General features: G+C 36.7%; 1 long non-coding RNA gene and 1 pseudogene across 3 annotated transcripts in view; both read left to right on the top strand.

Moving 5' to 3' along the window:
* Window positions 1-27,852, top strand: part of LOC306663104 — a 130,921-nt gene that overhangs the window by 58,674 nt on the left and 44,395 nt on the right. The window lies entirely within an intron of this gene.
* On the top strand, window positions 25,253-27,539 carry LOC306663209 (5' exonuclease Apollo-like; annotated as a pseudogene). Its single transcript has one exon. The product of its transcript is annotated as a 5' exonuclease Apollo-like (transcript).

The following is a 27,852-nucleotide window of genomic DNA, read 5'->3' as shown; positions in this document are numbered from 1 at the left end:
ACCCCCTGCCCCTTTCATCATAGTAGTTCTTCCTTTAAGTCATTGCTTAAGTGCTTCATTTAGGTGAGTTCATGTGTTGCACATCACCTGCCTCAGTCAGCTTGGTAGTCTTTCCCTAAACAGTTTCGCAAAATTCCCATTGTGGTTTTAAATAGTATACAGGGAGCAGCAAGCCAGGACATTTCCATATCTTCACTGGAAACTGTCATTTTGAAATCACTCCAAAAGCATTCATCACTTTGCTTGTGGATGGAGTATGAAGGGAATTCTCAAAGAATCATATGTGTTTGACTTAGACTTCCTTTTGTTCCCATGTGGGAAAAGACGGGGTTGGGTTATTGGAGACATGAAAGAAATCAAGGGTAATAGTCATCTCTATTGGAGTCTGATCATACCTGGAAGATATTTGGAATGGAGATCAGAGGTCACATTTACGTCTTTTATTTGGTCTACATTGTGCTCAAAACATTTTTTTTTCTTTTAAAGATTCTAGCAGAGTATTTAAATATTAAAATGCAAAGAAAACCATAAGTGATCCTAAACCCCAAAGTTTATAGGATTTAAAATCTAGAGATTTCACATAAAGATCTGGAATCTCAGCTTCTTTTGAAACCTTGAAAGATCTGCCATTCCTGAATCTGCATTTGTAAGTGGCAAAATTGACTAGATTGGAGCAGCAGATGCTCTTTTAGAAGTTCTGAAGACTATGTTCCCAACATGTCCCCTGGCACTATGATCTGTAATGTTTGCATACTCTCGTTACTAAAAGAATGAGTGATTATCATGTTATCTATTTTCCTTCCAAAGAAAAGAACTATCTATAGAGAGGGAAAAGAATGATTTCAAATGAAATATTTGGGCTTTTTTTCAGCTGTTGATAGAAGTTCACAAGATTATCCTTACATGAACTAATTCACATGTACTTCTGTAGCTTTGTCTCAGAGGAGGGTACAGTGAAGTGGATGTGTTAACATTACGTAGACTTAAAAAGCAAATTTAATGTTTTTATTGCAAAATGGCATATCTAGAGATTTAGAGCCTTTTAAATGAAAACTTTGTAAACGTGACTACTTGATTACAAAATAAATCAATCAGCACAGCAGCCTCGAAAATGCTAGGATTATATTCAGACCTAGAAAGAGGTAAAATGACATCCAGACACCACCAATACCAATATCTCTTTAGTGAAAAAGTATGGCTTAATTTTTGAAAGAACCTTTATTCTCTGATAGTTTTCACGTATAATCCTACCACTATCCACTAGATTGTACCTAGTTCATAGTGGACACAAGTAGCTCCCTAGTTTTCTGGCATTTATTCTCCTTTCCATCATCATCTGGATTTCCTTTTTGGGTGTTATCTTTCTTCTGTCCAAAGTAATCCTGGGGAATTGGGGGTGGCAAATCAAGCCACCTTGCATTCCTACTGGAGAAGCACTGGGTTCCTACCCTCTTCTGCGTGTGTGTTCATTGTGGTCAAAACATTTTTTTTTTCTTTTAAAGATTCTAGCACCCTATTTAAATACCAAAATGCAAACAAAACCATAAATGGGCAATAAAAGGGCGAATGATCTTAGCTTGGAAAGCTGAACTTTCCTATTTGATTGACTCTTGAGCATAATGATATGAAGTCGAAGCAATAGTTCATGCATTCCAGGGGTATTGCCTTGATGATCAGGTAGTTTTGGTCTTGTTCTTATCCTATTTCCGAATATGATTTTCCATGTTCTCTGTCAATTTCATGAGATTCCCTAATCCGCTTTTTGTTTTGGTAGAGTGTTTTCTGTTGCATGCAACCCAAGTACTCTAACTGATATATCCAAGTTCTGACCCTGTCTCACCACCTCCAAGGCTACCATGTTGGTCCACTCCCCAGAATCTGTGCCTGAATACCATAGTAGCCTCTTCACTGATCAAAGGGGATAAACTTATGTACCCACTAAAACATTTATAAGTCATATCAAGTCACTACTCAGTTCCCTGGTTTAACTCTGAGTAAATACTGGAAGCTTTACAGTGCTTAACAAGCCTTCTCATGACCTGGCCCCTATTCCTTTTGTGACCTCAACTCTTGACTACTCTCTTCTTCCTTACCTGCCAGATATCCTTGCTGGTCCTCTAATGCCAGGAGTACTCTTCCCACTTTTCTCTGGCTCTTCCCTCTGCCTCAATTACTTTGTCTTAGAGGCAGCAGTCTTGCTTACTCCCTCACCTTCACCTTCATATCCCAGGTGACAGTCACTCTCGTTATATCACCTGCTTGGTGAGACTTTCCCTGATAATTCTGTTCAAAATGTCAAGACTTTCCCACCACAGGCATTTTCTACTCATTCCTCAGCTTATTTCAACTTTTATTTAATAGAACTTTATCACCATCTGGAATATCATATTATTTTCTTGTTGAGTTCCTTTCTTTTTTCCTTCCTTCCTTCCAGTGCTGGGGATCCAACCCAGGGCCTCATGCATGCTCGGCAAGTGCTCTACCTCTGAGCTACTCATCCAGTCCTTTTTTAGTGATTTTTAAAAGACTGCCTATCCATGCGCACTGCAACATAACTTTCAAAAGGACAGATGGTGATCTCGGCTGCATTCCAGCATATGCAATAGTGTGTGGCACACTGTTTTGTTGAACACATGATGAGGCCTTGAGGGAGTTATTATTATTATTATTACTATTATTATTGTTATTATTATTATTATCTTTTCTTATCTTCATATGATCTAGCACAGTGCATGTTGCAGAATAGGCACACAATACATTTTGGTTTTGTTGTTCCCCATAGCTACTATGACTGTAAAGGAGAACAGAGGCATCAGGATCTAATCCTTTCATGGTTTCCTTTTGGTTAAATGGTCTATAGTAGTCACAGAAACTAACTCCACCCAGTATTTGAGCTTGTGTTCACTTTCATGGGGGTAGCAGAATACAACTCCAATCAGGACAGAACTTGCTTAAAGAAAGGCTCAGATTAGTTTCAGCAAGTTTACAGTCAGCATTTTGGAGGTAAAGCTCTGAGGTTGAATTAAGCCAAGAAATACAATTGATCATTCTAGTCTGCAAATTTCATTTGTAAGTTCAATTGAAGTGTAAGTGGAAGGGGATCATGTCATTAGTTCTTTTAGAAGCAAAGATTTCCAGGAGAGGAAAATATGTGTGTGCTTGCCCAGCCAGTGAGAGATGGGCTGTCAGTGAAGTTCTCAGGGACACTCCTTGGAGAGAAATGAAGGATATAACAAGGGACTATTACTAAGTGTGACATTTTGATCTATCCCTTTATTCTCTCTACTGCCTTCCCCGTGAATTAAACCAAATAGTGTGGTTTTGTGATGAAAAGATAAATATAATTTTAATCCAAATTTAGTCCATTCTTTCAATCAGAAGATTTTTTTTCTTCCTTCTGTAATTAAGCATTCTAATTTTCTTATCCTGTTCCCAAATTGTGTCTTTTAGGTTGGCAGGGCTTCAAATGGTTTTAATCATAATTTCTAATTATTTAAGCTATTTCAGTGATTAATGAGAATGTCTATGATTATAGGATGCTGTTGAAAAATGAGTTTTCTTTCAAGATCTCATTGGTCAGTTTCGATTTAGTTAGAAAAAAATCACAAAGGCGAAAATGTAAGTTTTGAGAAACTTCCCTTTTAAGCTTGAAACACTAATTTGTGTTGTTCTTATCAGAAGTAGTAGAAAGATTTTATTATAAATTTGAGAGAATACTGCTAAAGAAGAACTAACTTTGTAACATGAAAAGACCTTTTCCTTTCTGATCTTCAGCAATTTTGAAATGCTGAGATACTTTCATTTTTCTGTTATAACTCAACTCTGGAACCAAGAATTTCTTCCTTGGATTGTGAATTCCCAAACCCTAAGAGCATAGTCCAAGTTTTTTTTTTTCTGAGTCTCTTTTTCTTCTTAATAAAAAATAATAAATGGCACTGGCAATATTTGAGTTAGATAAATCCCAGCTAAGGTAAATTCAACTCCTTTCACACCTGCTGTTCAAATCAAAATCACCTGGGGCCAGAGATGGTTTCCTTGTATCAAGGTGTCTGAGGAAACAAGCAAGGAGCCCCCTTAGTGGGGATAGAGAATCGACTCAGATTTCTCGCACACGTGACAGTTGACAAAATAAGATAACTATCCAGGACTTCCCACCAGGAATTCAGTGTTTTATGGAAGTGGAATTTGTTTTGCAGGTTGTTAATGGATATTCAGATGACAGAATCAAGTTTCCATTTTTATTTTATTTTGTATGTTTCAATAAGTGTTTTTGTACAGATAAGGTAAAATAAAGTAACTGTCCAGCTTGGACAGTGTGATCATTTCCACTACTCATCCAATAATGTGTAGTCAATGTCGCAACTGGAGGCTCTAGAGAACAGGCACTATTCCTATTAACTTTGCTTTCCAGAGTCTAGCATAGCACTTGAGAATGGTAGGTGATCCACACATGCTTAATGTGAGTTAGCTCAATTAAAGAGATGATTTTTTACTGTGATCTAGTTTTTTGATGCTTAGAAATGGCATCAACATTTTTAAATCTATTTTTTTCTTTTCTAAATGTTCTCTGGTGTGTTCTATTCAAATGATATACCATTTAGAGGTTTTTAGGTTACACATATTAAGCTTCTAATAATAGTTGCCTAAATTTGAGAAACTTTACAAGGAACACTCATACCCATTATTTTAGCACCTTTGTATCATCTCTGTGAAGTCCATAATCCTAGAGGTGAAGTGGTTTTTCTTGGTCATTATTTATTCTGACATCTAGGCCAGTCGCCTACTTTTTACTAACCATATGGTGGCTCACATTATTTACTTTTAATAAAATAGTTTCATTCTAAAGTAGTGGTAGGGGTTAAAATAATGATGGGGAACTCAAAAATAATACTTCTGAAACCTCTCTATCCCTGGCGTGAGTTTTAAGGTTTTATTTTAAGTGGCTATTTTTCCAATTGAAGTTTAGCATGATGGGAAGTCCACTCTGATTCTCTTCTCAGGATTGCAAAACCTGAAGTCCTTTTCAGTTGCCTCCTCTTTCCACAAATTTTGTATTTGGCTCTATGAATAAGATAGTCAATATTTATTTGATTGATTTACTTTTCAGAATTTTAGATATAGAATTGTTTTTGTACTAAAGTGTAATCATCCTGATCATTAATTTTTAGTCTTCTGTTTTTCTCTAATGATCTCATTCCAAATCTTTAAACATCTTTTCTTCTTATTGTTTTATACTTTTCCTTTATTCTCTGATTTTAAGTATCTTGAACTCTGCCCCCGACCATATACTTGACTCAGATTTAATTGCAATTTATTATAACTTTCAAATTTTTCATCTAAATGTGTTAACCCCTTAGAGTAAGAATCTTACTATGCTTACATTCTTATTCTGTAGGGAGTATCTGGTATAGCCACAGGAAGAACTTCATACATGTGTAGTTGCTTAATGAGCAAGGTGTTAGTGGTCCATACCTATACTTCTTACTGTTGACAACAAATACTTTAAGCATTGATCTCATGTCAAAGTGAGATAAATTTGTAATAATGGTAAGAAAACAATGCAAATTGTTTTACAGAAATGAAGGTTAAGGCAACTATTAATGCATAACAATAATGTGTACTGAAGGTAACAGTAAAGTTATCTCAGTGTCATTTCACTTTATGCCCTGTCACCTTATTTACTCTGATCTTTGATGTTTGGATAGGACATCAGTTGACTTTAATGACTAGTCTTACTCCCTCCATTTAAATTGTAAGACTATCCCTATCTTTAGATCCCAGTGTTACTATTTGCTGGGTGCAAAGGTATCTTAGCCCAAGGAGACAGTTTATATTTATTGCAAGTGCCCATATTTTACCAAATTATGCCTTGTTACTGTACAGATAATTCCGAGTCTGTTATTTATTCTGCAGTCTTTAAGAGCAAAACAATCATGGACTGTACTCTCCAAAATTAATGATAGGATTTTACTTAACATTTTAAATGGTGTATAAAGTGCCCTTATATTTAAAGAGTGAACTTTTGGGTTGCTAGTTCAATGATTAAAGACTACATGAATGTCATATTTCATGGTGGAATGAATAATTCTGACTTTTGATTTCCAGTGACCTCAATGACTTTTCTCCGTGATGGGGCAGGCATCTAAAGGTTAGGTTTTCAAAAGTTGAAGCTAGCGTAGTGGTGACACTGGATCTGATGTGTGAGTGGATTCTTCATCTACTGGGGGACATTGTGAGAGGGCTTCTAGATTGCCTGACTTTGAATCCTGGTTCTGCCATTTGCAGGCTCTATGGAATAGCAAGTGAATGATTTTGACATTTTTGAGTCTGTTTTCTTCTTTGCAAAAAGAGAATAATAATAGTACTTCCCTCATAAGGTCATTGTGAACTTGAAATGAGATACTCAGTTTAAAATGCTCAGTTAGCACTCAATAAAAGTCAGGTAGTTGTCGCTGCCTCCTCCTTCTCCTCCTCCCCCTCCTCCTCCCACTCCTTCTCTCCTCCTCCCTCCCTTTCTATGAGATATCACTATATCTTTTTTTAAAGTCATTTGCTTGCATTTGCCAGGAATTACCTGGCCCAGAGGACTATTCTCCTCCCAAGGACTCTCCCTCCTTTTCCCTTCTTCCCTTTCCAAATTGGCAGTGGTATGGAATGCAATCTTCCTAATTTGTTGTCCCTTTCATTTTTAGAATTTTGATATTACTTAGTAAGAGAAAAAAAAGTTTAACAGGCATAGGGAGAGGATAAAATGTAATTCTATAGAGGTCTTACATTTATGATCCCACTTGTTTTCCTTACAGAGATGCTCTCTATTCATTCTATTCAAAAATAACTGCTTTCTCTTTTCTCAATGAAGAATGACTTTCAAAAGGATCAGTGCAGAGTGTGGTGGGCTTGTTTGATGGGGTTGATTTTTATTGATTCCTATTTCATCCAGGAAAGTTCCGTCTGGTAATTCATTTGCATACTCAGCACAAAATCTGATAAATTATTAAATTCTCAAATTGAGACAGTGTTTTTGGTCGCTTACTATAGAATTTCTAATTTTACAAAAAAATTGTCACTGCAATTTGTGGGGAAAGTGTATTGAAATATAGCCTATGGAATTTATCTTCTCTGAAGATGTTGTTGAAAATGTTTTCATTCTGTTTCTTGTCCTCTTTTGAAGGAGTCTTAGAAAACATTTCCTGCCATGCTTTAGGATCAGTGATTATTGATTCATTTTCCTAAGTGATTGTTCTGTTTTATCTTAGGGTTATCTTATGTATGCTGTACATAACTGTTGAAGCTCATCTTTTTGACATTTTGCCCCTTTAGCTTGTTTCTTCTTTCTCTTTTGATTTTGCATTTGTTTAGCAAGTTTATATTTTAAGTATTTTTGTAAACTTCCTTAAATATTTTCTGAAACCATGATAGTCTCTGAAATCTTTTATATTTGTGAGTATTCAACTTATAACAACCTACAATCATTTATTCCTCACAATAACGACAGGTATCATTTGTTTATCTCTATGTACTACAGATTGTGCAAAAATACTTTGTAAATAATCTGTTAGCTTCCATAATAACACTGTACAGAGAATATTTCCCATTTATAGATGAGAAAACTAATAAAGAGGCTAAGGTCATAACCTTAATAAACTAGGAAGTCATATTTTGAAATCATTTGGACCTAAAGCTTGGACTTTAACCTCTAATTACTTGAAAAATGTGATGAAGTGGATTGATCCTCCATGTTTTGAAGGCATATTGACTTACTTCTTTTTATGTTAGGGGAATGAGTATGTTTGCTATACAAAACTTCATTAGCAATGGCATTTGAACAGTTCAATGACCTAAGCCTTTGAAATAGGTTGGAATAATTTATCATTAATATCAAATGTCAAATTACAGATCAAGGAGAGTATAATGGACATTATTTTTATGTGCAGTGCTAGGGAATGAATGCAGGGATGTTCTACCATTTAGCTACATTCCCAACCCCTTTAATTAATTAATTTATTTATTTTGAGTCAGGATCTTACAAAGCTGCCCAGACTGGCCTTGAACTTGTGATCCTCTTGACTCAGCCTCTACAAACACTGGGAGTATAGGCATGTGCCATATACTCAGTCATAATAGACCAATGTATGTGCTATCATCCCCAAGATAATTTTTCCTTAGTTGATTTAAATTTATAGAGGGGATGGGGATGTAGACCACTGGTACAGTGCTTGCCTAGGACAGGTACTGGTCTGAATTAGAACAAGATATATTCCATGCTTGTATAATTATGTCAAAATGAATTCTGTCATGTATAACCAAAAAGAACCAATAAAAAAAGTGAATTGTAAATGTATCTGAAAATGAACTAATATCATTGAGTGTTGCACCCTGCTGGGCCTGAAAACTGAAGTGATTCCAGTCATACCTTCTAGTTGTACTGATGAATTGTAAAGGAGAAGAAAAAAGGACAGTGTGTTTTCTTCTGCCCTTGATTGAGAAATCCAGTCTTTACTTTAGAATACACTTTATGGTCTTCCTATGGAATATTAAATGATGAGAGGAAAGTTGTTTTTCTCTCTCTCATTTTTGTTCCCAGCTCCCTTTAAGACATTTTTTCCTAACAGTTTTGGAGAGCGTTTTCCTTCCAGGCATTTAAAAGCTTTTTTGGCATGTAATGTTGCCAGTGTTAACTCTGGCACTTGGTGCAATTTACAATGGTGCATTAAATGTAAATTTAATTTTATATCACTTGCTTAAAGTTGATTTGTGATAAAAATTTGTTGTTAATGATAGATTTGTCTTATGAATTATTGCATATGAATGTAGGCAATTACATGTTAATTTAAGAAGTTTTAGTGAGTCCCTACAAATTCATTTTTGTTGTGTCTTTGTTAGCTTTGAATAAAGCCATGATGAATTTCTATGTCCTTGAGTTAGGTAATTTCCTGTCTGGGAAAGAGACACTGAGTCATTAAAATAAAAGATTTTAAACACTTTTTGGAATTTCAGATTAGCTTCTGACATATCTGAGTAACCTCTCGCCTTGAGATATTTTAGTGGCATCCCAGTCCTCTTCATGTGCTAGAACATTGTAGGATGTATGAGCATTTAGCAGTTTATCTCAAGTGTTTTGAGATCCCCTGAGGAACACAGAGAATCAAAATATTTTCTAAGCGTTTCTGGTCTGTCTCTTTCTCTGAATGAATGGGGCATTTGTTTTGGTTTTAGCTGCACTGTATTTGATTTTAGTCTTGACCAGTGTTTCCTTGGCCCTGGCCTCCGCATGGTTGTTTTGCTTAGAGCATTCACCTTCAGTGAGTCTGACTTTTCTCTTTGCTTCCTTAGTTCTCTAGAGACTTTTTGGTTTCTGGTTTATTTTTTATTGTTGTTCTAGGTTCTGTGCCTTTACCAAATTAGATTTCCTCCCCAATTTAGCCTTGCTTTTTAAAAATAGGTGGTGAAAGTGATATTGTCCCCCAACTTTTCTCACCTTCAGTTGAGGTTTGCATGGGAGAAGTAAGTCTGACTGAAAATGATCAAACTGGGTGTTTTCATAAGTCTCCTAAGAGTGACACATAGGTATTTCCTTCTGGATGCAAAGGGGAGAATTTAATTCATTATACCCATTGAGTCCTTTGGCAATTAGAGCTTAATTCTCCTATAGAACCCCAGCTTAGAAGGACAGTAAAACTTACTTTAAATGTATACAAAAGGGAGGGGCAGGATGACCAATGCTTTCTCAGTGCCTACATTGCACCAGGTAACATATAAGACACCTTTAGATGGATTTTCTCCTTTAATATGGGAACTTACTTGAAAATTGAGGCAATAGTTAGGACCTCAAATGGAGCTTCAGTTCAACCTTTGCTGTGGTTTGAGTGTTCCTCAAGAGTCCATTGTGGGTAAAAGCTTGGTGCCCAGGATAGCACTGTTAGGAGGTGGGTCCAATGGGGCATCCTTAGGTCTTGGGGTGTAGGTATTTCTTTGTGACTCCGTTGGTAGTTCTTGTGCAGCCTCTTTAGTTGTTCTCAGAAGAGAGTTGCTCTGTGAAGAACTTGGCCCCACCCATCTTCCTCTCTGCTCTTGTTTGAGATGTGATTTTTTGCTCCTACACACACTCTCACCATGATGCACCCCCTTCCACTGTCCTCACCACAGGCCAAATACCTAGGGCCCTCATTTGATCTTGGGACTTTGAACCTCTCAAAATGTGAGTTAAGTAAACTTTTTCTCTTTATTAAGTTAGTTGCCTTAGGTATTTTGTTGTAGTAATGCAAAGCTAATACAACCTTTCATTTTTTATTTTAAAGCCTTACAGCAGGATAGGTCAAGTATGTTGGTTCATCTTGCAGCTGGAATGATAAAACAGATTTTGAGATCCTTGAGCTACCTGGCAGTAGGGGCTAAGTCCATTTTGTACCACTCTTTATCCTTAGCACCTAGAGTTTCTGGCCTATTATAGGTATATGATTAATAGCTTTTGATAAAAATAAATGTTGTTATAGTGAGATCCCAATAAATCACTGAGTCAATCTTAAAGCAGGAGATGGAACCATCTTTATTCACCAGCTGGTGGGATGAAGGGGCAGGCTGTAAGTCTGCACCCTCCAGGGGTGAGAGCATACCTTTTACACCATAACTAAAGCATGTCAGTACATTAATCATAAGGGACTGTTACTATGATTCAGAACTACAAACAAACATCATGAAATCTAAAATCATAAGCAAAAGGGGAAGGGGGTCAAAATGACCCTAGTTGAGTACAAGTTAAAGAATGGTTACTAACGTCTAGACAATCATTCTCTGACCAGGTACATTGTCCAAGAAAAATGAGAACCAAAAAGAGAACAAGTTTACATTGTATATGCAACTGTTGATGGGTACAGAGGTGGGGTGTTCCCATGGGAGAAACATTTCCTACATGACATGGAATCTCAGGGAAAAATGGAGTCTGTTTGGTCATAGCCCATATAGTCTGACCAATAACAATATAATCTAGTTATATAGATAAAGTGCATGTATTAGTTTTTAATCTCCTCCAGGATAGTTTTTCATACTTCTATTTAAAATCAACGAAATTGTAAATCAGATGTAAGTTCTGGTTATGCTCTTGCTGAGCCCCCTGATCTTCATTCAAGTAAGTCAAAATTAAGAGAATGCTAAGCTTAAGTGGATTTGTTCTGTGAATATGGTGGGAATGAGAGGCAGTCATCAATAGGAGCAAGTATTTTCCACTGAAAGATTGTCACAAGAAAAGCTAGGATGTCCTTGTTCCTTGTGTCACTGGCTAATGCTGACTAAATGAGATAAAACATGATCACAATAACGACATGCTCCCCATCAGGAACTGTCATGAGTCACTGCTTTTATTGGGAAGAAATTGTTCAGTAATACGAAGACTTTTGTTACAAAAGTGACCATAACTGGCACAAGAATATGTCTCATGAAGACCTTGGTACCATTACTAGATCCAGTCAAAGATAATTATTTTTAAAGTGAAATTAGAAATGTTTCTCTCCATTACATGTACAAAGAACAATGTGATTTTGGTGACAGGGATTCCAGTGAAAATATGAAATCACTTAGAAAATGTAATAAAGCTTTGGCAAGCAGAAAAATGTATACAGTTTCAAATGCTGTGAGACTGTTAATAATTATAGTAGCATGGTCTTGATTACCTTTGATAAAAATTCAGAGTGTGGTATTATAAGAGTTCCCTTAAAATTAATTGTACTTTATTGAAATCAGTATACCAATCTTGTGATACTATATAAAATTCCACTGGTGTTTTTATGAATAAAGGCAGCAGGTAAGAAAATGCATGCACATACATTTTTAAATTAAAGGAAAAAAAGAAAAAGGGTAAAAAGTTGATGGGGTGAATGGAGGAAGGAAGGATACAGAAGACAGAAACAGGGTAATGATGAGATCCTCAACCTTTGGAAGAAAAGAGAAGTCCTGGGAAGATCTAGTTCTCTTATAGAGAATTAGCTATAGAGGTTCAAGGGTAGCCTTCCTAGGTTCTCAAGATTAGATAGCCTCCAGCTGATGTCTGGATAACATTAGTCAGCATCTTGAGTTATTCCCCAAGAACTGTGCCAACTTCCTGCTCCAACCACCACCAGACTTATAATTACCGAAGCCAAAATCTAGGAGTCATTCTTGCTTTAACCTTTTCACTTACCTCCCATAACCAACCCATGAGCAATTCTGTAGTTCTACTTCCAAAATAAACTTTGAAACTATTGGCTTGTCTCCTCACTGCCACCCCTGATCCCAAGCCACCACCATTTCCTTCCTGGCCAACAGCTAGAGAATTCTAATCTTTCTAATCACCATTTTTGAACTCTTGCATGCTACATTCTTCTCTTTCACAGCAGAATGATATTTTAAAGCAGTACATAAAACTCTCTTCTTTGTTTAAAATCCTCCAGTGGTTTTTGTAACTCTGAGGACAGAACACAAACCCCTGCGGTGCTGGAGGGAACCTGGCTGTGCCACACACTCTCCATAGGTCCAGGCACACTGCCTGCCTTTTGTCCTCAGTGGTGCTGTGATTTCTCCTGCCTCAGAGCTTTTGTTCTTGCTATTTCTTGGACTAACCTGCCTTTCTTTTTCTCATCCCATCCCCATTTCCTCTTCTTTCCATGTCATCGTCAATGTCCCTTCTTGTGGAGGCTTTCTCCTTTTATCCTGTCCAAAGTTGTCCCCATTTACCACATTGCTTTACTTCCTTCATAGCACTTGTTATGATCTACAGCTTATTTGTAGACTATTTCCATTCCTTAAAGAGGTAGGAACTTGTGAATTTTTCACTGCTGTATTCCTATTGCCTAGAAAAATATGTGGAATATATAGCAATCACTCCATCAAAATTGGTTGGGTAAAAATTAAGAATATTGAGATGTTGCAATAGTCAGTTTTGCATAAGTATTATAATGCAATAGCCAAGGCAGGCCTTTATAAAGAAAATGATTTGTTTAGCTCACAGTTTTAGAGACTGAAAGTCCAAACAGCATGGTGTAGTCTCTGGTGAGTGTGCTGCTTGCCCATGTGGCCTCAAAGTAGATGGTCATGGTGGGAGTGTATGTGGGAGGAAGAGATCCTATCATCAAACAGAAATCCAGGGACCGGTTGGCTCTTACAACATCTCAACTCATGAGAAATCATAAGTTCCGTGAGAGTGACTTTAACTCCATCTGAAGAGGCAGCTTCCCCAGTGACCTAAGGCTCTCCCATTATCTCTTGAAGTTCTAACACCTCCCATATAGTCACACTGAGGACCAAGCTTATAACACATGCAACTTTGGGGGACACACTCAAACCATAACCAAACCATAGCAGATGTCCTCCTGTGTCTTTGGGAATCATTGACCTACCACCTCTCTTTTCCTGTGGTTTAGAGAATCCCACAAGCCTTGCTACCACATATTTCCACTTTCATATAGCTCTTTCCTGCTTTGTACACCAACAAATCTCCTACAAATTAACTCATTCTTATAGGCCTCTGGAGGCTGCTTGCATATGGATAATCTTTAGGGTCCTCCCAGAAGTCATGACTGACACCCAGTAGAGGTACAGGATGGGTTGAGCCTGGATTCCTGATGAATCCTTCATTGAAGTCTGTGTCCATTTTTCATTTACCTCCAAAGTAAAGTGACTTTAAACACGTGCATCAACATACCTTGCAGACTTCTGAGAAGGAACATTGAGATTGTGTTTCCCTTCTTGAAATCAATTTTAGTCAGAGTACTTAGAAGAACTCTGTGAGGGGAGTTACATGTTCTTAGGAGTCTGCAATTCTGATACGGTTTTGGTTTTATGTTTGTATTTACCTTTTTATAGTTTGTTTATACTCTAAACAAAGAATCCATATGAGTATATTTTGGATCCTTTGGAAACCCACTTTAAAACAGAGGGTCATAGTCTTCCCAGTGCCCATGCATCTGTGTTCATGATTACTTGGTACCAAGTGAAGGTAAGTTCCCCCACTGTAGAAACCAAAGTTTTGCTATACTTTAAACAGAGTTGCATTCTTCAACCTTTGTTTCCAAATATGTATGCACATGTTACTCTTTGTGGTAAGCTGTCACCAAGCCTCCATTTTCACAGTCTAAGGAGACTCAGGGTTTCAGCAGGAACCCTCAGAGAACCCTGAGGAAACATCAGAGAAATTAAGTGAGCAGAACTCTGTCCCTCTACCCCTTGCTCTGTATCCTCTGGCCCTTCTTGTCTTTAGCAAAGCAGTTCCCTTTTCTATTTTGTACATAAATCTTCTGTTTAACAAAGCTGTTGACAAAAGGATATTGCAAAACTTGTTATAAACTACTGGTCTAGACCATTGCAGTTCCAGGTGAAAATTTCAAATATTTCAAGAATGTGTAATCAAAACAATTGGCTAAGGTTTGATTATACCCTCATTTTCAGAAGCAAAATATGGGAAACTGGCTCAAACTCAGAACCATAAGCACAAGTGAATGTCCATTCAAAGCAAAACAAAAGAAAACACATTTCAGTTATAGCAGTGCACATCAGAGTGGAATCCTTTGTCCCTTTCACGTAATAGAACATGGTGGAGGAGATACCAGGGGACCACAGTGCGTCAGAGACAGAGCCAAGACCAGAAGCCATGCTTCCTAACTCTTGTCCTAGTACTTTTCCTATTATTCTGCCTCTTCCTTACATCCCTTTTTTCCTCAAAATTGCCTTATTAAGGAGACTTAAGACATCTAGAGAAAAATTTTTTTTTTGGAGTGTTTTTAGGAGTCCATGACAAGAACCCAAAATGTCTCAAATATGTACAAGTATAGACACATCTTTATATTATTTTTTTCTTCTGTCTGGTCATAGTGTATTTTTTTCTATTTTATTCTTTTTTGTTACAGTGAAAGCCTTGGCATAAGTAAAACTTTTCATACATATTCTGTTTTCTGTGAGGTCTTTGGAGTTAAGGTGTACCCCTTATGTCACAGAGCTTATTACAAAAGAAAGTACTATAATTTTGCTACCTCTGGGACTTGACTCTTGATTTCTGTCTTTTTAGTATTTCTGAAGTTCTTATCTGAAATGCACTGATATACTTATTTGGTATTTAAAATTTCTTTTTTGCTCATTTTTTTAAAAACATGTTTTCTTTGGGCCACATGTCTACAGAATTTACTATAAAGTCTACTGGGTATCCTTCAAGCTAGCTCAAAAAACTCACATTCTGTAGGTTTACTACAACTGGGACATCTTTTCATTCCATTTTCAAGATTTGTGTTAACCAGATTGGCTACAAAAATTCTTTAGTGGAAGAATTTGTACTCAATGAAAACTCCAGAAGTTCTATATGTTTAGTCTCGCTAGCTTAAGATAGCTATTTCTCTATGAAGAGTTTCAACCTTCTCTTACTTTTATCAAATTATCACTTTTTCTTCCTTCCTCCATTCCTTCAAAAAACATCCATTAATACTGCTTAAGTCATAGAGTATAGGGCTAAATGCTAAAAATTACATTATTTTCTGATGCCATATTTCATTTGTGTTGCTGAATGAAGCTTTGACTGTGCTATATGTGGAAGAAATGGAGCAGTTTTTAAATATTCTGCTGAATTTTTCTTTTCTGTTTTTTTCTTTCTAGTCCCCATTAAGTTTGTATCTATTCTAGAGTACCCTATTACTCTTGCTGACTGAACTTCTGGTTTCAGACATCTCCCATGATTGCTGACATCTCTGGAATTGAATTTATTATTTTTGGTTCTTCTGTGTATGATTTGGTGCGTATACACACAGAACTTCATTTTATTTTGCAAAACACTATTGCACTGAATTGAACTCTTCTGAACTTCTAGGAAATTAGCAATCTCACTCACATGGGTCCAAATACAGACTGAAGGACTCATTTCTCTCATGTCAGTCACTGGCAAAAATAAACAACTTGGTGTTTTTTCTCTTGATATAGTAAGTAGTTTACTGTGGTCCCATGGAAAATATCTTTTTGTCTCACTGTGTTACAGTGATTCTGCTAGATGGTGATCATGTTAATTCAGTTGTTTCAGCTTTGAAATTCTTTTTTTTCTGAAAATCCCACTCTTAAATATAGCATATGACAAACATACTTGAAGTTTATTTTATTTTTGTGTATACATGTATTAGTCAGTTCTGTGTCACTGTGACTAAAATGCCCTACAAGAATAACTTAGAGGAGGAAAATTTTATTTTGTCTCATGATTTCAGAGATTTAAGTCCATGGTCGGCTGACTCTGTTGCAGAAACAATCATGGTAAAAGGGTGTGGCCGAGGAAACTGTTCAACTTGTGGCATCTGGGAAGGAAGGTGAGAGAGAGAGAGAGAGGGGGAAGAAAGAAGGGGTGGAGGAGAAGATAAACCCTTCCAGGACATGGCGTTAGTGGCCTATTTCCATTAGCTAGGTTCCACCTTGTACGATTTCCTCCACCTCCCTGCAGTTCATTTAACCACAAAGCATTAATCCCCTGAAGAGGTCAGAGCCCTCGCCATCCAATCACTCCCACCTCTGAACACACGAGACTGGGAGATGTTCCAGATCTAAACCATAACAATACATATGTAAGGAGTATCAAGAGATTCAATGTGTAGCTGCATCCTGCTGTCCTATGAAAACTGATGTTGACCAGGTGTGTAGGCAGGCTTCCAAAATTATGCAAACATAGAGGCACATACAGAGAGTTTTCAAAATACTACCACACTCTACATATTACTCTGCAAATTTCTTTTACCATTTAAAATAACAACATAGTACCCTTCCAGGTTAACAGACAAATATGCTTTTTGTATCGGCTACATAATTTTCTATGGTCTGTATATAGCATAATAATGTAACCATTATCTCATTGATGGACATTGAGATTGTTTCCAGGTTTTCATCACTAAAAATGTTATTTCACAACATGTATCTTCTCATTGTGATGCTTTTATTGCTATAGGACAGATGCCCCAAAGTACAATTGCTAGGTCAAAGTGTATATGTTTATTAGCATAAGAAATATTGCTCTATACTTTGCAAAATGTAGTTAACATGTTTCCATCAACAATGTAGAAAGGCTTCCATTTTTTCACATCCTTGTAAATGCTGTATATTTTACTCTTCTAATTGTAGGCCAAATAGATGGTTAAAAACAGTATCATGTTTGAATTTCTAGGTCCCTTTGTCCACTGATAAGGTCAGTATCTTCTTTTGGTTGCTTTGTTAATTTTTATGGTCATTTGGATTTTTTCTTCTGTGACTATATCCTGTTCATAGCTTTTTCCTATTCTTATTTCAATTTGTTTGTTTTCCTTTTTAAATTTGTTGTGCTTTATATTTCAGAACTAGTAATCTTATATGTGTAATTTTTAAAAATAAACTTCTAAATTTAGAACAGTTTCAGATTCACAGAGCTATTGTGAAGCCTGCACAAGGATTCCTGTGATGCCATCGTCCCTCTCCCCCTTCATACCTTTTCTCCTATTATTTGAACATTACACCAGCATAGTACATTTGTCATAATTATTGAACCAATATAATACCTTATTATTAAATAAGGCCCATACTTTACTGAGATATTCTCAGTTCTTTTTCTGATGTCTTTTCTCTGCCACCCAGAAGATCACATTACATTTCTTTGTCATTTGTCTTTAATATTATATGCTGTGACAGTTTCTCAGCCACTCCTTGTTTTTTATTATCTTGACAGTTTTGTGGAACACTCATTTGATATTTTATAGAATGCTCCTAAACTGGGATTCGTCTGACTTTTTTTTCTCATGATTAGGCAATGGGCGATGGGTATTTGGGAGGAAGATCCCAGAGCTAATGTGCCCTTTTTTATTGCATCGTGTCAAAGATGCAATCTATCAACACAATTTATCATTGTTGGTGATGACGATGTTTCTTCTAAGTCACTCTCCCCACATCCTACTTTCCATCCTATCATCTCTGGAAGGAAGTGTAGCTCAAACAAAAAGCGGGGACTTCAGCCTTTTTTGAATGTGCAGAATTATTTGTAATTTTTCTGCCAGGGAGATTAGTGTCTTCTGCCTACTTATGTACTTATTCTATCACTTGTTTATGTCAGTATGGACTCACGGATATTAACTCTGTATTTGAGGTCATAATCTGATATTCTTTTGTTTGTTTTTTTGCCCAGGGTTTCTGTGTATCCATTAGTATTAAGACACTTCAGTGGGCTCTTGTGCCCTTTTGACATGTACCTCATCATTATTCTTTTTTGTTCTTTTCTTTTACTTTCTCTCTTAATGCTTCTTTGCTTTATGGGACTATAAGATGCTCCAGGCACCAACTGTCCCAGTTCCAGAATCAACCATTTCCCCAAGGAACTCTGACTCCTTTCATTGGGCAATATATTAGGGGGGGAAAAAAAAAACACCCCTGGACAGTATACATATGCTTGTTGCTATGGGAACATCATTGCTTCAAGCCCTCTCAAATTATGGAAGAAGGAAATGCATGTTTCATTTGTATATTTAACTATCTGTGTCTATAGTATGCTGAACCTAAATTTATACTGATGTCTCCAAATTCAGACTATAACCACATTTGATAATTCTAGTCTCCTCTTCTTGCTTATCTGTAACTGCCCTTAACAGCAAGAAGCCTGGCTCCCCTCAACTGTCATTCATTTCCTTAATTGTTCCATTATGTTCAGTGGTATCATAATTACTAACCCATTTATATGTCCAGGGAAGGCAATAAGAGTCCAGTATTTACCAGAGGACTTTTCCCTTTAGTTTTCCAGATTCTAAAGTTATTTAGGTCAGCATCTTTTGCCCCACTCCCTTCTATGAAGTTGTTTCATACATTTTAAATATAATTAGATAGTTTTGTCACATTCTGTATTCCATTCTGGGATCTCCTGACCTCCTAATTATGTTTTTAAAAATTTTTAACTTAAGGTTCACTCTAAGGTGCTGTAAAAGATATGTTTTGACAAATTGATAGTCATGTATCCACCTTTTAATAACCTATAGAATAGTTTCAGTATCCTAAAATATCCCAAGTGCTTCACCTTTTCAGCTCCTCCTTCCTCTTCCCCCATAGCCACTGATCTTTTTACCATCCTAAGTTATTTCATCTTTTACAAAATGTGAGCTACAGAATAAGTAGTTTCTTTAGACTGTTTTATTTCACTTGGCAAAATGTATATAGGCTTAATATATATATTTTCATGTGCTTATAGTTCATATTTTTACTTGCTAAATAATATGCCATATATGGATATATCACAGTTTGCTTACCTATTCACTTATTGAAAGATTTTTTTTTAGTTGCTTTGACTTTTTTGGTGGTTATAAATACAGCTGCTATAAACATTCATGTGCATGTTTTAGAATGGACATGAGATTTCAGTTAGGTATGTAATTAGGAGTGCAGTTATTGGATCTTATGGTAAGACCATGTTTAACTTTATATAAAGCTTCCAAAATATCTTCCAAAGTGGTTGAATCCACCAGCAAGGAATGAGAGTAGCTGTTGCTTTGCATCCTTGCCTGTGGTTGATGTAATCAGTTTTTAGAATTTAACCACTTTTAGTAGATGCATGGTGATGTCTTCTCATTTTAATTTGCAATTCCCTAGTGATGAATTATGTTGAGAATCTTTTCATACATTTATTTGTCATCTGAATGGCATCTTTCTGAGGTGTTCATTTAGATCTTTTGGCTACTCTTCAGTGGATCTGTCCACTGAAAAATCCTATTGATTTTTAAGTGTTCTGTATATTTTTTGGATAAAAGTCCTTTATTGGATATGTATTTTGCATATTTTGCATTTTTTCTCCCAATATATGACTTGTCATTTTATTCTCTTAGCAGTGTTTTTTACGGAGAAGTTTTAACTTAAAACTTAATTAATTTCAACTTATAAATCTCTGTGTTCTGTTCTTTATGTGTTGTAAATAATTAATTATTAAAACCAAGTACACATGTTTTCCTGTATTTTTCTAGGATTTTTATAGTTTTGAATTTTACACTTAAGTCTGTAATGCATTGAGCTATTTTTTATGAAAAGTATAAGCTCCAGTTTCTTTGTATTTGAACATCCAATTGTTCTAGCACTAATTATTGTAAAGACTATCTTTTTCTTTCAATGAATTGCTCTTGCTCTTTCATCAAAGATCAGATGACTATATCTGGATGAATTTGCTGCTGCACTCTCCTTTCTGTTCCAATGTCTATTATTTGCCAATGCCACATTGCCATGATCATAAAGCTTTATATTAAGACTTGAATTTTTTGTGTGAGTCAACAGTGTTTTACTGGCAGTTCTGGGTCTTTTACCTTTCCATATGCACTTTAGAGTCAGTCTTTTAATTTCTATGGAATAACTCGATGAAATTTTGGTTGGGATTGCATTGAAGTAATAGGCCAGCCATCTTGGGAAGAACTGACATTTTACACGGGGGAGAGATACTGGGGATCCAATCCAGGGGTATTTTACTACTGAGCTACATCCTTTGCCTTTTTTTTTTTGAGACAGATTCTTGCTAAGTTGTAGAGGCTGAACTTGAACTATCCTCCTGCCTCAGCCTCCCAGGGCTCTGGGATACAGGTGTGTGCCAAACCTGGCAAAAATTGACACTGTTGAGTGTTTCAGTCCATGAGCACAGAATGTTTCTCCATTTATTTAGATGTTTTTTCTTTCTTTCATTAAAGCTTTGTTTTCCCACATATGGTCCATATATATAGTAATATGTATACATACATGTATACACATATGCATATACAAGAATTTTTGATACTATTATAAAAGGAATTATTTTTTTAGTTTCAAATTATAATTGTTTATTCCTGGTATACAGAAAAGCAATTAACTCTTGTATATCAACTGGTATCTTGTGACCTTGGCATACTTGGTTACCAGTCCTAAAAGTTTTTGTTTTTGTTTTTATTTCTTATGTAGAAAATCATGCCATCTGCAAAAATGAGAGTTTTACTTCATCCTTTTCAACCATTTATCTCTTCTTTCCTCTGCTTGTCTTATAATGCCAATTAGAATGCCTAGTCCAATGGTCAGTAGGAGTGGCAAGAGGGGCACCTTGTCTTGTTCCTGATCTTAGAGGGAAAGCATCCAGGTTCTCACCTGTATGCAAACGTGGGTCTTTTGATGTTCTTCATCAATTTGAGGAAGTTTCCCTCTATTCCCAGTTTATTGTTAGCCATATATTTTACAAATATTATCTCCATTCTGTAATGTTTGTTATATTTCATTCTATTTCTTTTCTTTTTGCATTTTATGCTTGTATTTTAATGACATCCATTCCCCAAGATCTTTCTATATTAAGTCTCAGACTTCCAGATTCTTTGTCTCATTTCTATTCTTTTATTTTTCTCACCAATTCCTAAGATTCTTATACTATCTTAGGATTTAGTGTCATATGAACGTGGGGTCAAATTTTTCTGAGATCGATTCATAGATCTCTGTTTACTAGTTTTATAATCTTGGAAAAAAATTAATTTCTCTGAGCTTCAGTTTCTTCCTATGAAAAAGTTTGGATATAAAACCTCCTCAGAGGGTTCTTGTGACATAAACTTTAGTGTTCAACAAGTGGTTGCTGCTATCTTTATGTTTTATGGTGAAAGTTACTTCATTTGTTTTTTATTCTGGAAGGCATTAAGGTGACACAGTCCACCTTAATGTGCTTTTGTGGCACAACAAAAGCAACCAGAACATAGCTTCATTTATGGAACTCTTTTTCTCTGTGTGTAGAAAACTATCTTTGTTATACTCTAGGTTCGGCTATATTAAATAACTTATAAAGAAGTAATTCCCTTCTGATTATCGGTCTTGACCTGAACAATATAAGTGGCATTAAATGTTTGTTGTAGGAAAACTTGAGGAAGAGTATGTAAACTTTCATCAGCTATAAATAAATGTGGTTATAAGTTAGAAATTTGCTTAAATGATTTACAGCAATTGTAAGTCAATGTAAGGAATGTTATTAAAAAGTTATTAGTACACGAAAGAGAATTATTATTTCATAATTGACATTCAAATAGGGTTTGTAGTTCAGCATGTACAGTTAGCTTTGGGGAAGAAATTGATGATGGCTATACTTCTTTGTCCCAGTAGATATTTTGTATTTCTCAGATTGACATCACAAATTAGGAGTTACTTGGCTAGAAATAGCTAAGGTTCTGCTGGGAGGAGGATTTAATTGGAAATGTACTCTTGGAATTTCTGAATTTGAAGCAATATGATTGTTGAAAGCACACCAAGTATTCAGAAAGTAATGTGTGCCGACCATGTAAAACCAGCACAAGTCTTGGGCTAGAGATTGAGCTATTTGGGTGCTAGGAGCCCATTGTTTCCCTTGCCTTAAATTTCCTAACTTTTCCTGGTTTCTCCAGTTATAAAACAGTAATCATACTTTCCATTATTTAGTTCACAGCATGATGTGTGAACAGAATAGAATAATGTGGGTCTAAGATTCTTCATTTGTTTTTCATTACTTTCAGGCTGAAGTCCAAATTCCTTAGCAATCTCATAGTGGCTAAAAGTACAGGTTTTGGAGTCAGACACATGTTGTGAGCCCAGATTCTGACTGCCATGCACAGCCATGGCCTTGGAAATTTTCTTGACCTAAGTTTCAGTTTCCTTATCTGTAAGATGAAGAGAGTGATAGTCCCTCATAAGAATTGGCATGAAAGTTATATTGGGCAATGTACAGTGCAAACTCTACACGTGGTGCATTTTATGCGTTCAGTAGCTGCTAGCTGCTGATATCCATGTTACTATGGCAAATAAGGCCTTTGCTATCTGGCTTTACAACCTCATCTGCCATCATTATCCCCATAAATTCACCTCTTTTTGATCCTGAATACACTCCTCTATTATAGTGTACCTCACTTATCTTCTGGCTTTTATCCACCATTGATGGTATTTCTTTGATGTTACAAATGTTAGCTTATTCAGAGCTGGATCCTCTTTGATTAATGTATAGTGGGACTATAACTAGTTGACCCAAGAAAATTTAAAATATGTAGAATTAAACCAATACAGGGATTATCATAAATATATAATAATTGGTAAAAAAATACACATTCAGTGTATTAATGATTCTGCAAATGAAAATTTCTGTCTGTATAAGACATAATATACTGATGACCAGTGGGCCAACTTAAATATATGAACTTGTTTGTCTAGTTTCTTGATGTTAAATTAAGCCAGGGGAATTTGCAACAAAAGTCTGAATTTCTGGCTTCCCTTGACAAGGTTGAAGACCTGACATCACTAAACCCCCATTGCTGTACAGAAATGGTTGGTGTTCTCTTATTAGATTCATTTTCTATTTGAATGGTAAGCAACACAGTCTACATTAGTGGCCCTTTTTGTGGCCACCCACAAAAAATTCATTCTTTCCTCCAGAAAAAGTTGATTTGAAAAATCAGGATGAGAAAAAGCACTGCTCTTTATCAATTCTCTGGTAGGAGGGATATAACCAAAGAAGCAAAAGTAAATGCCCACACTACATCCCTGTCTGCCTAAACCAAATGTTCTTAAGCATTTTCTATCTTACTGAAGTCTACATGGTCTATTGCTATGTATAGTCTGCTATTGAAATTTATATTCAAAATTGCTATTGCTTATTTTCTTCTTTGCTCTTCTGAGTTTGTGAAGCTGAATTTGAGTTATTTAATCTCATTAACTTGGTCAATTGGGATACCCCAATTGACTATATGATATTCTGTTTTTAACTTGCATTTGTGCAGTTTTTATTGTTTACATTGACTAAATAGAGCATAAAATTGCCAGATCATTTTATTCTGTTTTCTAGATACAACATAAAATAGATTAAGCAAGGAGATAGCATTTTCCTCTGGGCAGAGTGTGGGAATTTGAGGTTCTTATCAGACTTCAAAACCTGTAAAGTTAAATTATACTAGGTTGGCACTTCCTGTTTTTACTTGTCATTGACTATGTGTTCTTCTTCTGAAGTCCTAAGTGAGCTTTCAACAGCATTTTGGGAAGAGATGTGGGGGAGGTGTAGTGGGAAAATATTTAAAAGTTACCTAAGAAGTTTTAGTATCATTTAGCTCAAGTATGGAAATAAACATGGTTTGTGTGAGACTTGGCAACTTTCCATCTCTCTTTCAAAATAAACCACATCTGAAACACCTTTATAAGGCATTTACTAATTGGCTTTTGGTGTTTGCTAGTTATTGCATTATTACCTAATCTTGTCCAGTCAGACATTCAAAAAAGAGGCTTATGATTCAGGAGATTAGGTACAGACCCTGAAGTTTGACTCACTAGTGCTTCTCACTTACCATATTCTTGAGAATATCAGTGAACATGCAGTATCTAATTTCAGTGAGGGATAATGGTTTTATTTCCCCCACCTTCAAAACACCGACATTGTAACAACTTAAAGGCAAACTGCTATAAAAGAAAATAACACATTTCAATGAGTACAGTAAGACATAATTAGATGTGTGTATAGACAATTTTTATAAGATAATGTAATAACAGAGTGACTCAATATTTATCCCCATGTAACTCAAACACATGCATGGTCTTTCTTAAATAAGCAGCAACACTCACAGTCTTATCACCTGACTTGTGAAATGGGCTCACTGTGTTAACTCTGACCACACTTTTGGTGGGGTGGAGGGGCGCTAGTTCCCCACAGGTATATGTTTTTAATAAGTGTCTGAACTATCCTTCTATGTGTTACATTTTTCAAACATTCTCCTCTCTAATCCCTGATCCAGTTGGACTTGCTTTCTTGGTGATATCACTTAACTTTTCTATTTATTTATTTATTATTTGTTCTTTTTTAGATATACATGACACCAGAGTGTATTTTGACATATTATACATATATAGAGTATAACTTATTCCAATTAGGATCCCATTCCTGTGGTTGCATGTGATGTATAGTTTCAAAGGTGATGTATTAATATATGAACATAGGAAAGTTATATCTGATTCATTCTACTGTTTTTCTATTCCTATAGAAACTGTGATCCCCAAATTGCATTTTTAATTTTCATGTGGACTATCCTTAAACTGAGTCCCTTGAGGGCAGGCTGCAACTTTTTCATCCTCCTCTGCACCTAGAGCAGGAGAATACCTGGTCTCCAACTGCATAATTATTGAATGGCTGAATCTACCCATTAACTGTGGTGTATTTTTATATGTTTGTATTTCAGAAAGCATTACTAAATTATGAAAAGCAATTAGGTCATCAGATTTTGGTGGTGGTGGGAGTATTTATTATTACATATGTTTGGTAGGATGGCCCTGAGGATTTCATCAAGGAAATGATCAAAGACATAAATAATATACTTACATTAAGTATATTAAATTCAATAATGAAAGGAAATTGAACCAATAAAACATAGTAGGTGTCTTAGTGATCAGCAAACATCAACTATACCTGTGAGCAGATAACTGCTGACCTAAATAAAAATTCATCCCTTTTGGTGGAAATTTTAATATTTAAAAGGTATCATCAAGATATTTTGGGCGTGGGTGGGAGTGGCACTCAGGAGAGCAACTTACGTGATGTGGGTTCCCACCCTGACTCCTGCGAACACGATTATTTTCTCCTTTGTGCTCATTCTAGTAACTTTCTCCTCTGCTGGATTGGCTTTTCCTTAGGGCCTCTGGCCTTGTACTTGGCCGAAGTCTTCTACCAGGGCGCCATTGTGGAATCCTCATGCAGGTAGAGCTCATATCTCCTCCACCATGTGTGGGGTCCTGATTCCTCATACACCCATTGCTGTGGACTACTGGAGCCTGCGCCAGGCTATTTGTGCTCAGCTCTTCTTCTTGTCCCACATGCACTTGAACCACACCATAGGCCTAGCTAGCACTTGGGCCCGGCCCCTCTACTGCTGGCCCATCACCGCCCACCTCTTGCACCATCACCTACAGGTGTCTAAGCAGTGGAACCAAACCTTGGAATTTGACGAGAGCCATGTATTGCCTCTAGATGAAATTGGAAGAGAGACCATGACTGTAACCCTCATTGATGCCGATCATTGCCCTGGCTCCTTCATGTTTCTCTTTGAAGGATACTTTGGAACCATCCTTTATACAGGTGATTTTGGATATACATCATCTATGCTGAAGGAGCTGGCCCTGACATTGGGGAAATAGATCCATATTTTATACCTAGACAACACCAATTGCAACCCAGCATTGGTTCTTCCTTCTCAACAAGAAACTGCCCAACCGATCGTCCAGCTCATTCAAAAGTACCCACAACAGAACATAATATTGGACTCTATAATCTAGAGAAGGAATCATTGCTGGAGCAACTGGCCCTAGAGTTTTGGACCTGCGTGGTATTGAGTCCCTGGCATTTGGAGTTGGTACAGCTGCTGAGCCTGGCAGATGTGTTCACAGTAGAAGAGAAGGCTGGCTGCATCCATGCTGTGGACTACACAGAGATCTGCCATTCCTCCATGCTGCATTGGAAACAGTACCACCCTAGCCTAGCTATTCTTCCCACAAAGCTGAAAAATTCACATTTCCTACCGTGATATCCTTATTGTTCCTTACTCTGACCATTCCTCCTACTCTGAGCTTCGTGCATTTGTTGCTGCACTGAAGCCTTGTCAGGTGGTGCCCATTGTCAGTCGATGGCCCTGTGGAGACTACTTTCAGGACAGCCTGAGCCCCAGGCTCTCTATGCTCCTGATTCCAGACTCCGTGCAGCAATACACGAGTTCCTCCTCTAGAAAACCGAGCCTTCTCTAGCTGTTAGAAAGGAGGCTAAAGAGGTTGAGAATCCAGGGTGTTGTGTTTGAGTCCCCTGAGGAAAACGCTGATCAATCTCAAGCTGACAGAGACTCCAAGAAGACCAAGAAAGAAAACTTTTCTCCCTGGCCAAGGGACCTTGAGAAACAGTATTCCTCTCCTCCTTTGAGGGTCAAGAAGCAGCTGTTTTCAGACCTCTATGGTAAAGAATGGGATGAGGCAGTCCTTTCTGTGAATCCCAGAAGATGGTGACTGTGTTGACTACCCCTCTTGGGATTTTCAGTGCAGTTAAAACCTCCAGATGAGAAGTTTACCTCTTTAAAACCCAGGGAGGAAATTGACTTATAACCACCTTGATACCTAGGGGAGACAATGATGGCCTGGCAGCCACAGGGAACAAGAGAGCCTGAATAAGCCATGATTCTCCCCCATCTCACAGCAGCAAGGTTGCCCCTCTTCTAGTTACTGAGATCAGGAGCTTGCTGCTAAAGTACTGTCTGACTCCAGTGAACTTTTTCCAGGCGGGGTTCTCTTCCAGAAGCTTTGACCAGCAAGTGGAAAAATACCATCAACCCTCACTGAAGTAGAAACAGGAGAAAATGCAGAATGACAACCTTGTTTGATATAGCACTGCAGTTTTGAAGCTAGTAGCTGAAGACTAGTAGTGAGAGCTAGTTTGGGGTCTTACTTCTTTTTTCAGGATCCTGTGGGCTCACCCTGGAGCAGCACTTCCCAGAGCTTGTACATTGGAATCAAGGTGTCTATGAACTCCTTAGTTTTATAGTTCATTATGTTTAAGAAACACTTTTTGTTATAAAGCTTTCAGAGTGTGCATGAGCACATTAAAAGTTTTTAATAGTCCTGTAGCAAAAAAAAAAAAAAGAAAGAAAGAAAAAAGATACTTTGGGTATTAAAAATTCAAAATGCAGTCTGTAAAAATAAAATTAAAAAAAAATTCAGATTGAGAGTTGGGGATATAGCTCAGCTGGTAGAGTGCTTGCCTCGCAAGCACAAGGCCCTGGGTTCAAATCCCCAGCACCGAAAAAAAAAAAAAAATTCAGGTTGAGAGTGAGTTCTGTACATATGACTTTTTCTTAATACCTGATGATCCCTTTTATTATGATTGGTCTACTGACT

Source organism: Sciurus vulgaris (assembly GCF_902686455.1).
Source record: "Sciurus vulgaris genome assembly, chromosome: 6".
In the NCBI taxonomy this organism is placed as follows: domain Eukaryota; kingdom Metazoa; phylum Chordata; class Mammalia; order Rodentia; family Sciuridae; genus Sciurus; species Sciurus vulgaris.
Note: the sequence above shows the minus strand (reverse complement) of the source record. Positions and strands in the feature narration are given on the sequence as shown.